Source organism: Megascapheus bottae, chromosome 2 (assembly GCF_031878675.1).
Source record: "Megascapheus bottae isolate mThoBot1 chromosome 2, mThoBot2.hap1, whole genome shotgun sequence".
Classification (NCBI taxonomy): Eukaryota; Metazoa; Chordata; class Mammalia; order Rodentia; family Geomyidae; genus Megascapheus; species Megascapheus bottae.
In genome coordinates, this window is record NC_143510.1 from 76,348,840 (window position 1) to 76,364,870 (window position 16,031).

The 16,031-nt window shown below is 38.8% G+C and overlaps 1 protein-coding gene across 1 annotated transcript in view; it reads right to left on the minus strand.

Annotated features, from left to right (window-relative positions):
• Positions 1-5,293: 5,293 nt before the first annotated feature.
• The window catches only part of LOC150067344 (uncharacterized), a 250,923-nt gene continuing 240,185 nt past the window's right edge, over positions 5,294-16,031 (minus strand). The window contains exon 14 of the mRNA XM_090328383.1: positions 5,294-5,408. The gene's annotated coding sequence lies outside the window, so the exon portion shown is untranslated. The remainder of the gene's footprint in view (positions 5,409-16,031) is intronic.

Consider the following 16,031-nt stretch of genomic DNA (forward strand, 5'->3'; position numbering starts at 1 on the left):
TAATGTTTTTAAGGTGCCTCACAAATAAGTAGGACATGGACATTGCAAGAACTAACTGCAATCATACGATCTCTTTCCAAGTTCTCGTTAATCCATTTGATTACACCAAGAGAACTTCAATTTGGATCTGTTCCAGTTAATGGGAGTGGGGGGATTACACTCAGAGCATAGTGGTAAGCAAAAGAGAGACCAGCATCCTGTAATCCTCTTTGAGTTCATACCATCAATGACCTAAAACTTCCCACTAGACTCCACATTCTTACGTTTCCACCACTTCTCAGTAGCACCAAACTGGAAACCCAGCTTTTAACACTTGGACTTTGGTGAATATCATAGGTACTAACTACAGAAACTCACATTATAAAATAAAGATATTACGTAGTTATAAATTATTTATGAGCCTAATTTCACTGACTCCATAATACTTACTCAACAAATGTTCCTGTGCCGCTTCATTCAAGAGTTGTACTAATTTCTCACTGTGAACACAATGCAAATGTTTCTTGTAAGCTTGCCTTTTCAGAATCGTGCAAATATATCCTAAGACTAAAATCCTAGAGTTGAAACTGCAGAGTAAAGGGTATGTATTTGTGTCTGTGTTTCTGTCATCCAGCTGCCCACGGGATGATGTTTAAATTTTCATTCTCAATTCATGAGTGGTCTTGTTTCCATACATCTCCTGGGAGAAGCTCTATTGCTAAGACAAGACTTTAGCTATTTGTATACTCGAGAATAATAACTTTTTATTATGTTGATTATATGCTGTAACCATTAGCTCTTCCCATCAAATGTCTCTGCCTTTCTCTCCCCAGCCCAGCACATTGTAGGATTACATGTCCAGGCTCATGGGGTTAGGTGGCACCGTGTGAGATGTTCTAGCCAGTGAAAAGGGATAACAAGCATTACTTAGGAGCTCAGTGTCTTATAGCTGGTACTAGACAATAGAGTTCTCTTGCACTTCTGCCATTGCAGCTCAGCAATATTTTAGAAACTAGCCATTCCATGTTCCTCAGTGCCATGGAACAATGTCGACCAAAGCTTCTAGCTGAGACAGGATAGATAAAAACAACAAAATAAAACACTTGTTTTAAAGTAAGAAATGGGGTTGAGTGTTACTGCATCATTACTTAGATTATCCTGGCTGGAACATGATACTCCTTTGATCACTGAGATTGAACATAGTTTTCTGTTTACTGACTTCCTTTTTTATGAACTTTCTGCTCTTGTCCTTGTATGTGAACTTTTAAAGCTTATTTTACTACACATTTGACAGACCTGGAGCTAACTACCACTGAGGGATCAAGGAGCAAGAGGAAGTCTAAAAACTGCAGTATAAAGAAAAGGTCAAATACAATAGCCTCTCATGCCAACAGACAAGTTTGCTCAAGCAGAATTTATGGGATCTATTTTCCGAGATCTGTAAATGCTTTATCATTTCTGTTTGTTTTTTAAGTGACAAACTTTTTTTGAATTTAATATTTAATGGATTACTTCATAGAAAAAACAAACATTTTTCTAGAAGGTTCCTATAGACATTTTAAGCTACCTGAAAAATTAACATGTTGGGGTTTCATAGTTTTCTCCAATTTTTTCTCAGAATTTTTAAATTTTTTTGCCAGGATGATGGATAGGGGTTACAGTGACATTCATCAGGAAGTGGGTACATTACTTCTTGAACTTTGTTGCTCCTTCCCATGTTTTTTATATACTTTCCCTCCCCCTCCCACTCATCTTGTTTTTTCCCTTCCCCTTTTCAAATAAACATATATACAGTATATCAGATAAAAAGTCAGATACAGTAACAACATGAGATAAACCTTAAAGGGAAAAGAAAAGAAATAGCTTCACATAGTACATTAAGAACAACAATCATGGGCCCGGGAGTTTGGCCTAGCGGTTAAAGTGCTTGCCTAGCATGCACAAAGACCCGGATTCCTCGGTATCCCACATACACAACCAAGCCGGAAGTGGCAGAGACGAGACACAACCAAGCCGGAAGTGCCAGAGACGAGACTGCAACAAGCGACAGAGAGCGAAAGCAAGCAAGCGGAGCCCAACCGAGTGGTGGCCGGAGCGAGCAGGGCCGGAGCGTGCGGGAGCGAGCCGAGCTGGAGCGAGCGAGGCCGGAGCTAGCGGGGCCGGAGCAAGCGGGGCAGGAGCAAGCCGAGCCAGAGCCAGCGAGGCCGGAGCGAGAGGGGCCAGAGCGAGAAGGGGCCGGAGCGAGCGGGGCCAGAAAGAGAGAGAAGGGGGCAAAAAAAAAAAAAAAAAAGAACAACAATCACAAAGATAAACCTCTTCTTTCTATATCCTGGAGTTCATTTCGCTTAGCCTCATCCTATATGGACATATATACATAGCTCTTGCGCTATTATGATGCTCTGTTAGGAGAATCCTAAATGTATACTAATTGTTACAAATGAGGAAAACCATGGAACCTGTTTCATTGGATCTGGCTTACTTCACTTACTACGATATTTCCAAGTTTAAGTGATACTTTAATTTTAAAAAATAATATAATCATACTCTAAAACACTTAAAATGGTCTTTTTAATTTTAATTTTTTAATTGTTATAAAGATGTTGTATAGTTATAGTTGCATAACCCAGAAACTGAGTACATTTCTCTTGCACAATGTTAGTCCTTCCCTCGTTCTCTCCCGGTTTTTCCCTCTCATCTCACCTACAAGTTGTATAGTTCATTTTCAATGTAGTGAGTACCACTTCGAAATTCATTCATTTGTTCACTTACAAATAAAACAAAAACAAAAAGAAAACAACAAAAAAAACCCTGCTGCCATTTCCATTTCATTTGATAAACATTATTTTATATGATTAGAGGCATATAGGCATTGATTATTTTCTACCTAAGGGATGCAATTTATTTTTATGATCCAAATAGTTCCTCTGAATATTAAATACCATTCCCTTCCTTCACCTTTGGCCCTGGGTTTAAAAATCAGGGTCTCATGCTTGCTAGGCAGGTTTCGTGCCACTTGCAACATGCCCCTAATCCAAGTACCACCATTTTTATTCACACAGACTGATAAGAAAAGAATTTATAGTCCTAATACATAATGTTTTTGTACCAAGTAGAGGACAAATGATATATCATTCACTGTGAGGAGTTTTTGCAGCCAAAGAAAGAAAATCATGGAAGCATTGAGTCATTTTACAACCATAACCTATATGAGCACAAGCAGACTCGGCTAAACTCTGACACACTACCAGGCATCACTTTTATGTCTTCACGTGTCTCAGTTGTTTGCCTACAAACAACAGAAACACATTTTAACATAAGCAATTAAGAACTGCTTGGAGAGATACTAAAAAATGCAGAATTAAAAAAAAGAAAAAAATAGAACATACCAATCTCAGAAAGAACCACATTTGGGACTCTCCAGAAAAATCCAATATCCAGAATTCTTGGGTTGGTCCATTGCAGATGTTGCCAACAAAATAACAACCTTAGTCTTCACTTCTGTGTGGGTCTTCAAGTTCCAGATGTGAATGCTTGGCTTCTTTTGGTCATATGCTCTTTATTTGGAGTACATTTGGGATATCAGTCTTGATCTCCCCCACTTCAGACTTCTGAGTGCTGAGATTATAGGCATTCACCACTGTGGTGTACATCCAATATCTTTTAGGGACCTTAAGGCTGGCAGTAGCAGCAGTGTACTTTTTCCTATGTGAAATGGATCCCATGTGAAATGACTCAACATACATCTTCGAGACAAGTAAGCATAGAGATTAGGAGATGTGGGGGTCAGACCACTTGTGGTCATACCCCAGAGTCCAAATCTCTACTCAAAATCACCTGCTGAAGTCCTACCAAGACCCCTCTTCTTAAAACAGACAGCTCTAAGTGCCTGTCACCAGTCCTAGCTTCTGAATCTTTTCCACTGTCTGAAAAGGCATGTTTTCTTAACTTTTTAAATTTCATTTTAAATTTTTTGTAAACTGCCTAAAACACAGGGTCTCAGGCATACTTGGTAAGTGCTTCATCATGGAACTACATTGCTAGCCAAGCATAATCTTTAACATCAAGAGGTGGGGCTGGGACGGTGTTTCCAGTTATAGAACACCTCCTTAACAAATGTGAGACCCTGAGCTCAAACCTAGAACCACAATAAAATAAAATCTAGAGGTCAGTGTTCCACATCTTTATTAGAATATGAACTCTCTAAGTCCAGGAATCTGTTTCCCTGTGCTAAAGCACAGTGTTAAGCTGGCACCTAGTACCTAGTGAACTGATGTTTGAGTTTCTGAATCAGTGAATGAATACACTGCTTGTAAAGAATATGAGCTAGTAACAGTGGAGAGGTGGGGTGAAAGAGTGGGGGGAAAGAAAGAAGAGGAAGAGGCTTTACATTTGCTTAATCTTCTTTTTCCATCTGATATTCCACTACCCAAAAAAGGCAATAACTGAATCAAAAGAGAAACAAAAGAAGCTGATTCTTAGCTTTCAGATTTCCTGGTAATATAATGGATTTTTCATAACGTTTTTGACATATGGGACATTTAGTCCATAGGCCCTGGTAATAAAACACTATCTCTAGTAGATGTGATTTTTCCTGCCCATAAGAAGTTTGGCCTACAGAGGGTGCTAGTTCACTTCAGAACACTGAAATGTGTGGTGCTTTCCTTGGAACCTGGTAAAAGTTTGCAAAGAAAACAGGGAAATGACTTAGTAACAAAAGAACATTTATATTATTTTCTTTTGCTTCAAAACTAAGGTTAAAAAAATGGAAGCAATCTGTTAAAATGCTACAGAGACCTCCGCAGAAGGACAGAAATGGCACCATTTTTCACATGTATAGAGAAACCAGACTAAGAGAAGACTGAGCCTGTTGATAAGAAAAAAGCAAGGCTGGGAGAAGCTTCCCACGCTGGAAGGAGGACATGCTGACACACCTCTGCTACATTCCACTCACACTTCATGCTGGAAAATGGGGACTTCAAGGCCAAGTGTGAAAATCTGTAGACTCTAAACAGGGAGTGTCCTGTTAGTTCCTGTACTGAGCACATCATTTCTGAAACTGACTGTTGGCTTCAGTGTTCAGCAAGGAATAGTCATAGCCTAGAGGTGGGTTGGAGAGAAGAGACTAGTTGAGAGTTTTCAGATATGTAGTTTGGCACAGCAGAGACAAGAGCAACAGGGAAAAGAAGCCTCTTGAACGTCTGGGTCGACAAAGCATTCTTCTAGAGAGGAAACCAAGCAAGTGAGGTCTCATAACTATTGCTTTGGATTAAGTGAAGTTGAGAGAGCTCGAACAGCCCAGAACTAACCTCAAGACTGAGATTCTTCATCCATCAAATTTCAAGAATAAGGCTCAAATTTTGCAAGGTAAAGTTGGATCCAAAATTGCAGAAGAAGTTAGGCATGGTGACACATACTTATAATCCCAGAACCTAGGAGACCAAGGCAGAAAGGTCAATAATTTTCCACAGCCTGGACTACATGCAGAAATCTTGTCTCAGAAAAACAGGAGCTAGGGCTGGGAGTGTGGCCTAGTGGTAGAGTTCTCACCTAGCATGCACGAAGCCCTGGGTTTGATTCCTGGATACCACATACAGAGAAAAAGCCAGAAGTGGTGCTGTGGCTCAAGAGGCAGAGTGTTAGCCTTGAGCAAAAAGTGTCCAAGGACAGTGCCCAGAACTGGCAAAAAAACAAAAACAAAAACAACCCGAATGGAGATGTAGCTCGATGGTACAACTTGTGAGGCCCTGGATTAAGTACCATAAAATTCCAAAAGAGATGTGGCATATCAGTGATGACTATCCAGCTTTTGCTAGTTCAAGGTAGCATGGTCACTTATTATAATGTTTAGTGGCTAAACTTAAAACAAAAATCAATAAAGGGCAAAGAATGAGTTTGTGGAAACATTTGGTCACCAGTGTCCATTAATCTGTGAAATCAATCATACCAATTTCTTTGCCACAGTGTAGAAAAACATCTATTTTACCAGTGAACTGTCTCTTAATTAAATGGCTCATTTGCAGATATAATTAATAGTCCTAAGACTTTATTTTTAAATATATCTTTCAAATATATTTTCAATATTCTGAAATCAGCTTCTTTTCTCCTAATGATTTTACTTCATTTCAGATATTCAGCTAATCTTTCTTTTATTTTTAGCCATCATCTATATATTCAAAGCTGAAAGTCTATTGAGATGTTTAAAAGTCAGTACAAACCCAACAAGCTTATATATCAACAAATCAGAAGAGAGAAGTAACAAGTATTGGAGATTTATATTGTCTTCCGTCTTTTGTTTGTATATTAGGCTCAGAAAAGGATATTCTAGCTGCACAATGCCTCAAGTGCCTAATCCCAGCTCATGTTGGGAGGCAGAGAAATTCCATGGGATTGTAGTTTGGGACTGCCTGGGAAAAAGGGATTCAAGTTACTCCATCTTAACTAATGGCAGGATACTGTAGTGAGAGGCACCTGTCTGTCATTCAGTGATGAGAGAACCCAAATGGCTAGATGTGGTGACATAAGTCTGTCATCCAAACAACAAAGGGGAGTACAAATCGAAGGCTTCCAACCAGGCTGGATAGAACATTAAAATTAAAAAAAAAAGACTACCTTGAAAACAAGCAACTGAAAAACTGACTGAGTAGCTCAGCTTGGCAAACAGGAAGCCCCAAAAGACAATGATACTTCAGTACACTGAAGACTCAGAACTGAAGACCATGAGAAGGCTAAAATTCAGTGTGATTCTGACCTCTTGCCCTTCTTTCTCCTGCTTTTCAAATCATGCATAGAAACTTACTAGGAGTTGCTCACCTTCAAGGAAGTCTATAGAAACTATGCCTATAGACAATGGAACCCCCCTCTCCCAAAGTCAGATGGAAACCTCAGACATATTACTCCAACCTCATCCCTTGCCTTTCTGTGTAGGAACTAGACTAAAGAAATCCTCCAACCTACCTTTTCTGATAGTAGATCACAGGACCATCATCCTAGAGGGCATTCTCTCCCCCTGGAGGGCGGGGTGGGGAGAAAGCCTCACAGAGGGATCATGAAGCATCAGATGAGACAAGCTTTACTAGGTCTCCACTATAGCCACTACCATTAGGTTAGATCCTTTGTCTGATCATATTTCTCCATTCTTCATTTTCCCTAAGCACAAAACCAGCTTACTCTGAATCCTTGGGTCTTATTTCTAAAGACTTTTGTATTTTGAGAAACTCCAATCAAATAAAGCTATTATGCTTTTCTTTTGTGATAGGACTGTCAACTATAATCCTCAAGACAGGAAGGAGAGTTATCACATATTTTCCACCCTTGCAACTACTATACAGGAGCACTGTGTACTGGCAGCCTCAGATCAAGATAACTTTTGAGGTCTCCAGCCATGAAGAGATTGGGCACAGTGTGTACAGGTCTTATTCCCAAGAGAAATCAGACATTTCTGTGAAGTCTCCCAATCATCAGAAGAACAATGAGTACTAATTAAAAGAAATGGGAACTTTGGAACTACCACTTGGCAGCTGGAAAGTGGGTGAAAACAAGGCTCAGGAAGGTGACAGCAGCACCCTGTATAGCTGGTGGGTAGCAAACGTGAGGTACACACTTCTAAACTCAGCATTTCCTACCAACACCATTCTAAGATACTCAGACTGCTGAAAAATTCCATGTATGAAACCGTGATGCATGCAAACTTAGCCAAATCTTTTTTTTTCTTTTTTCCATGTATTTTTTATTGTAATTAATAGAAAGGTTCCATTATATTCACCAGATGGAAGGTGCATTACTTCACAAACATTGATATCCTTTCTCATGTCTTGGTCCTCATTTCCCTCCAACCCTCCCCGCTCATCTTGATTTCCCCCCTTCCCTATCCAATTTCTGATAACCAAATAAGCATATATAAAATATATCCGATAACAAGGTGAAATATTGTAACAATGTGAAATAACCAAGGGACAGCAAAAGAGATGAGAGATAATATAGTACATGAAGGACAACAATCACTCATTATATGGCTTTTGTTTCTATATCCTGGAGGTCCTTTCATTTAGTGTCATACTGTTTGGCCTTATGTAACTAGGTTTTGTTCTATTGTAAATCTCTGCTAGGAGAGCCCAAGGTTTCTACTGATTATGACAAATGAGGGAAACCATTGAGCCTAAGTTCCTTTGAGTCTGGCTTACTTCACTTAATATGATTTTTTCTAAGTCTTTCTATTTCCATACAAATGGGGCTATGTCATTCTTTCTGACAGCAGCATAGAATTCCATTGTGTACAAATACCACAACTTGTTGATCCACTCATCAACTGAGGGACATCTAGGTTGGTTCCATATCTTTGCTATGGTAAATAGTACTGCAATGAACATCGTTGTGCTCATGGATTTAGTATGTCCTTGTTTCTGGACGATTGGGTAAATGCCAAGTAGTAGAATTACTGGGTCATAGGGGAGGTCTATGTTTAGTCTTTTGAGTAACTGCCATACTGCTTTCCATAGTGGTTGAACGAGTCTGCACTCCCACCAACAGTGTAGTAGTGATCTCGCCAAATCTTTTGAAAATTATCATACATAGGGTGAATTTAGTATGAGGCAGGCACACAAACACTAGCTTTGGAAGAAAGTGAGAGAGGTTGGGGCTCCTGGGGAAAAAAATCATTTAATAAAAACTCCAGACTGGCCAGAGAAGTTTGCAAGTAACTCAGTGACTCTCTCTTTTCAGAGAGAGAAACAAACAAGAACATGTGGAATGAAAGAGAAATGTGAGAGTAGATAAGAGAATGTTTTACTGAGGGCCAGCCCATTTTTCAAGGAAGATTCCTAGGGAGGGACCACAATCTGGCCCATGTTCTAGGACCTGGCTAAGGAGAGAAGCTTAAGTAAAGAAGCTAACTGGTGCTGGTTCAGGCTGTTTAGGGAGTTAGATAAGCAGTTTAAATAATTATTTATGAAGTTAAGAACAGATATTTGGTGGGTCTGGGTCTGGTCTTATTATCAGTGAAGGGAAAAGGTGGATTATCTAAATCCCCACAGGGAAAGCTAGTTCCTTGCAATGTATCATTGTCCAGAATAGAAGGTGAGGAGCTTCCAGTAAAAATACATTCAGATAAAAGGCCACATTGTCGGGTAAGTTCTTGCATTTTCTTTTTTTGCCTGAGCCAGCCTTTATTATGATCTTCCTACTTAAACCAACTTTGTAGATGGTATGACAAGTGAATGTCACCTCACTCAATTTTCACTTTTTTGTTGAGATGGGAGTCTCACTAGCTTTTTGCTGGGCTGGCTTTCAAACATAATCCTTTCAACTTCAGACTCCCATGTAGCTGGAATTACAGATATGAGCCAGTACCCTGACTGTATTACAATTTAATGTCTAAAAAAATACTCAGTTAGATGTATATTTTTATATTATATTTTTGAAGATTGCAGAGCATAAAAATAGGACCAGTCCTCTCTCAAAATTTTTTCCAAACCTTATTCCTGGAAAAGCAGTTGCTAATATCCTTTCAATGTAGGAGGAGAAACCAGGAAATTTTAATCCAAAAATTATATGTGGCTTTAATTTTAAAACAAGTAAATAAAACAAGCCTAATTCAAAATACCTTGCTGGAATTTTCTGTTATGTAATGAGTTGTCTAGCAGTGCTTTTATTCTGGATCCATGGTGGGAAAACGCGTCAGAGACTAGCTAAACAACCACAGGTTCTTAAGTTAATTTAAAATATCAGTTATTATGTTATTACATACAACTCCCATTCAATATTTTAAACTACACATATTTGAAATGACAAATGGATTTGATTAAAGCATAGTTTTGTTTGTTAAAATCAAACTGAAGGCATGTGTTTGGGCACTTATTTTGTCTGACGATATAAAGATACTCTTTATCTCTTTGTGTATTCATGCCTCATTTAAGATTTAAAATCTATTATTAAGATAAGGTATAAAATCACCACATCACTTTACTATAGCTCTCCAACAACAACATGCAAGACACAAAAGATGAATTTCAGGACTTCCCACTTTCCTTGCATACTATGCTGAACTATTAAATGAAAATAATGTCTTTCTTTTTTAGCTAATCTTTATCCCAAATAATATTTTTTCATTGCATGCTTCTTAACAAGACTATAAAAATTCACAACTAGGGCCTGGAGTTTGGCCTAGTGGTTAAAGTGCTTGCCTAGCATGCACGAAGACCCGGGTTCGATTGGTACCACATACATACAAAAAAGCCGGAAGTGGTGCTGAGCTCTAGCCTTGAGAAAGTTCAAGGACAGTGCTCAGGCCCTGAGCTCAAGCCCAGGACTGGCAAAAAAATAAAAAATAAAAAATAAAAAAAATAAAAATTCACAACTAATAGGCTTTATGATAATATCACTTAAAGGTTTGAAAAATGAATCAATGGCCAGGAGTGTGGCCTAGTGGTAGAGTGCTTGCATAGCATGCACAAAGTACTGGTTTGATTCCTTAGTGCAACATACACAGAAAAGGCTGGAGGTGATGTGGCTCAAGTGATAGAGCACTAGTCTTCAGAAAACCCATGGACAGTGTCCAGGCCCTGAGTTCAAGAAGAAGAAGAGGAGGAGGAGGAGAAGGAGGAGGAGGAGGAGGAGGAGGAGGAGGAGGAGGAGGAAGAGGAAGAAGAAGAAGAAGAAGAAGAAGAAGAAGAAGAAGAAGAAGAAGAAAAGAAATGAACTATTTTTAGAATGAACAAATGAATTAATGTGACCATAGACTATATTAAAAACATTCAAACTTAGATTCATCTGTACATACTCTACTTAACATATAGCTTTGGGTAGTCAATGTATTTTTTGCAAATTGCCTATCTCTTTTTCTCATTTGTCTGCAATTAATACTCCTGAATTCTTTCAAGATTAAGAACTGACATGAGTCTGGGCATGATGGCACACACCCTGTTATCTTACTCAGGGACGGAGATAAGAGAATCACTAGTTCTAGGTCAGCCTGAACTATGAAGTAAGACCCAGTTTCAAAAAAGAAAAAAAGCCAACCACAGCAAAAGAACCAAATTTACAGGAGGATGCTAGTTTGGCTTGAGCTCCTATACTAGATTCCAGGAAAAACCAAAATGGAATTATTCATCTGAAGTTATTTATCAAACCCTCCGTGAAATCAAGAGAGAGAAAGCCAATAGTCAAAGCCTCAGAAAAGTCAGATTCAAAAAACTGGCACAATTAAGAAGATAAACCAATTGAAACAATGAATCCACTTCTTTCATAGAAATTTGTATTATCTTTAAATAATTGTACAGAGAGGTTTCATTTCAGCACGTCAGTTTATGAGTACCATTCATTTGATCAATGTCACCCCTTCATTATTCTCCTCTATCTCTCCCAACCCTTCCATTCTCTCAGATTTCCTAGTTCCATTTTCACATTCTTGTTCCTTTTCTATGAAGCCAAGTTCCTCTCTTCAGCTCACCAGAACATTCATGAAACAAGGTATTGCTCAATTCAGGGACCACAAATAAAAGCCAGTTGAGATTTTAAATTGGTTGTAATTTTGTCTTTGGACAGACATGTAACAAAACCAAGGAAATTGAAAAGGGCAGGATGGGGTAGGGGTGGGGGGGAACCATACCAACCATTTGGTAATGGCAGGAAAACAACAAAAGATGGGAGCAGAATAGAATAGGGTTATCAGCAACAAACCCCCAAAGCAACTGGATTTATGAAAGTGATGGTGTCAAAGTGTGATTGAGATAAGATAAATTACTTGATACATGATGTGGAAAAGATTTCCATAATGGAGAGGATAAAAAGAATTCCCTCCCTCTCTTCATCTCTCCCTCTCTCTCTCTCTCTCTCTCTCTCTCTCTCTCTCTCTCTCTCTCTCTCTCTCTCTCTCTTCTCTCGTTCTCCCTCCCTCCCTCCCTCCCTCCCTCATCTGTTTTAATGGAATTGATCCTGGGCTTTTGATCCAGAGGAAAAAGAAACTAAGCTAAGTTTGTATTTGTTGGCTAAGGTTGGCTTCCCACATAAGCATATATGCTCTATTCCTCACCACCTTCACCTTCAGTTACTTTCTCTTAATACTAGTGGACATTTCTCAGATTCTTTTTTTTTTTTTTTTTTTTGCCAGTCCTGGGCTTGAGCTCAGGGCCTGAGCACTGTCCTTGGACTTTCTCAAGGCTAGAGCTCTACCACTTGAGCCTCAGCACCACTTCCAGCTTTTTCTATATATGTGGTACCAAGGAATCGAACCCGGGTCTTCGTGCTTGCTAGGCCAGCACTTTAACCACTAGGCCAAGTTCCTGGCCCCTTTCAGATTCTTTCAATAGACCAGTCTTTATATATGGTTCTAGTAGATGGTATTGTGCATTGTCAAGCCTTTTATTTTGTAAAAAAAAAATCTTTACAAGTATCTTACTGTGAATCAGGAAAGGAAACACAAGAAGCTGACAATAACCACATGGGAGCTTAACTACACTCAGCTTCTTTTTGATTAAATTATTTTTGTCATCAGTTTTGCCTAACTTTGTGAATTTGGTTTTCATAAAACGTTGTGTTTGTGAATTTGGTTTTCATATCTTTGTTTTCATTCAAGTTCATGGAGAAACTATCAAATTAGTCAAGGTCATGGAAAAAGCTCTCAGACAAATAATAAATTTTCCACAAGGTGTGAGAAGTGTCCAGTGGGTACTGTTTAAGTAAGGCACTTCCTGATTCTTTCTTATCATATTCCTATTCACTAGAGCAGGGGCTACCAGACTTTTAGTTATGGACACCACTTCCTCATATGTCAAGGAACAAAGCTAGAAATTAGGTCTCAAGAACAAAAACTCTATAACTCAACATTGGGTCACGAATCTTCACAGTATAGTATTGGCCTATCCTAGGCCTAGGATGCACAACTGAGCTTCTAACATGTGCCACTTTCTTAAGTATATTTAAATTTTACTGTCTCAAAAAGCTAATTTTATTTTTTTAAAGATTTTGTTAACATTGATTTTTACATCATATTTCAACTGTCACATTTAACAAACAAGTATTCAAGAAGGAATTCTCTATATACAATCACTGGCACATAGATTTCAGAACATAATTAAAATTAAGCTGAGGGTTTGTCATAAATACGTATCAATCTGGGCCGGGAGTTTGGCCTAGTGGTTAAAGTGCTTGCCTAGCATGCATGAAGACCCGGGTTCGATTCCTTGGTACCACATACGTACAAAAAAGCCGGAAGTGGTGCTGAGGCTCAAGTGGTAGAGCTCTAGCCTTGAGAAAGTCCAAGGACAGTGCTCAGGCCCTGAGCTCAAGCCCAGGACTGGCAAAAAAAAAAAAAATACGTATCAATCTATATAACATTATGTCTATAGAGTATATATCCCATCATATATTTTATGTCTATGTAGTTATATTTATATCTCCAAGACCATGTCCATAACCTTGGGTGACCAAATACTGAGTCACCGCTCTTGTACTGTTTGGATCTAATATCTACATATTAAAGATGCCATGCGCCTTTTGTTCCTTTGGTCTTGACTTACCTCACTCAGCATGATTCACTCTAGTTTCATCCACTTCCCAGTGAATGCCCTTAATCCCTATTATTTTATCACTAGGATTGTTTAAGCTTGATGTCTTTTCATCTACTTACCATATGAGGACTTTCCTTTTTTTATGTTCTAATACGAAAATTTAAAGACTATAATATGTCCATTTTTCTTTCATGCTATGCTGTCTGGACTGCCTACGTCTAAATTTGTTATTCTCAACTGACTCAAGGAAACTATCCATACACTTTTTAGTATGCCTCCCTATCATGTGTGTGCATGCCCGCTCACATGCATGCTAAGTCCCCAAACCTGGGGATTTAACTCGGGGTGCTGTCCCTGAGCTTTTGTGTTTGAGGCTTGCCATCTATCACTGAGCCACAGCTCCACTTCTGGCCTTTTGGTGGTTAATTAAAGATAAGAGTCTCATGGACTTTTCTGCATCCACAAGCTTCAAGCTGTGGCTGTCAGCCCTTCTCTCCTTTTTGCTTACTTGGCCCATTTTCTATTCAGTATCTATCACAGTATCTTGTGTTTTTCAAATTTAATATTTTTAGTAATTGGCAATTCACAATTCTATGTATTTATTGGGTCAAAGATAATACTACAATTTATTAATATAATGCAGAATGATTAAATAAAGCGATTAACATAATGTCATTTGTAGTGAAAACATCTGGTCTACTCTCCTAATAATTTTTTAATACTTAATGTACCATGAAATTAGTATATAAAAGCAAAGAGAAGTCTTATTCCTCCTATCCTCAGCCATAGCTCCTCTTCACATCACCTCTTAGCCTCTGATAATCACCATGCTACTCTGCTTACAAGGAGGTTGATCATTTTAGATTTCACACATGTGTAAGAATGTTCCATATTTGTCTTTCTATACCTAGCTTTCTTCACTTAGCATAATGTTCTCAAATTTGACCCATGTTGCCACAAATAAGAAAATTTTCTTTTTTTCTAAGCACCTTTAATGTCATGAGCCTACTGTATGACAGTCTTATGCTTCCTAAAATCTTCTCTTCTTTAATGTCATGAGCCTATTGTATGATGGTCTTATACTCCCCAACATCTTGTCAACCTCCAACACTACATATTTCTCCTCAATACTTCCCCATCTTAGGGGTCAAAATACCATAAGTAATTATATCAGGTATTTGTTGAAATCTGATATTTGATGGCCATTGCTTTCCCTGACATGTAATCTCAGTGAATCGAAAGTAGATTCTAGGGCTGGGAAGGTGGCTTGGAGGTAGAGTGCTTGCTTACATACATGAAGCCCTTGGTTCAATTCCTCAGGACAAAGTAAACAAAAAAGCCAGAAGTGGGGCTGTGGCTCAAGAGGTAGAGTGCTAGCCTAGAGTACAGAAAGGCTCAGGGATAGAGGCTCTGAGTTCAAGCCCCAGGACCAGAAAAACCCAAAGTGGATTCTACTGTTTACCTTTCCTTTCTCTAAAAGGTTGCTTGTGAAATATTGTTCTGTTATCTAGAATACCTGACTATGGAGATGTAAATGTCAATCTGCAACAAAATTCTGGGCCCAAATCACCCCACCAATTAATTATACTCAACTACCTGTTAAAGCTAAGGAAATTTTATGGTCCCATGTAAAAATATGTCCTGTAAAGTGGCTTCTGGTTGGTAGATTCAGCAGCTCAATAATCCTAATCCAAATCAAAGACACACCTCACTGTTTTATTTTATTTTATTTTTTTTGCAGTCCTGAGCCTTGAGCTCAGGGCCTGAGCACTGTCCTTGGGCTTTCTCAAGGCTAGAACTCTACCACTTGAGCCACAGCACCACTTCTGATTTTTTTCTATTATGTGGTACCAAGGAATCGAACCCAGGTCTTCGTACATGCTAGGCAAGCACTCTACCACTAGGCCAAATTCCCACCCTGTTTTATAATTTTTACCATGATGACTTGTCTTTGTCCTTCTTTGCTTCATGGAAGTATGGGAGCTGCCATAGCTCAGGCAAGAATAAGAACTGCTTTTCTTCTAACTTCTCTTTTGAGTGCAAGAGGTATTTGTTCAGAAGCCCTTTCTCATTCTCTCTGTCTCTCCCTCTACCTCTCCCCTCTCATTACTCAGAATAGCACGAATATTCCCCTCCAAAACCAATCAAACTGACTTGATCCAAATTTAATCCTGATACATATACAGAAAGTCTAGGCGACCCTTTCAAATCCTGACTTTCCCAGACAGAGGGAAGTGGGTGAAGACTCTCAGGCATTATACAAGTAATTTCAGACAGCAGAAATTTCTTCTTAAGATTGAAATATGAATATTGGGTCTAAGTAGCAATGTCTTGTCCACACCACTATCTTGGCTGGGGACTTTTCACCCAGTTTCCAAACTCTAGAAGTGATACACATCATTCTTTGAACTGCAGATATGTTATTGGTTTTTGAGCACTATAGAGGTAACATAGGTCATTCTTTAAATTGGGGATGTGTCATGTGTTGTTTAGTGCCAGGAAAATCTTGCTCCAGGGAATGCTTGCTCTACACTCCAGGAAAATCTTGCA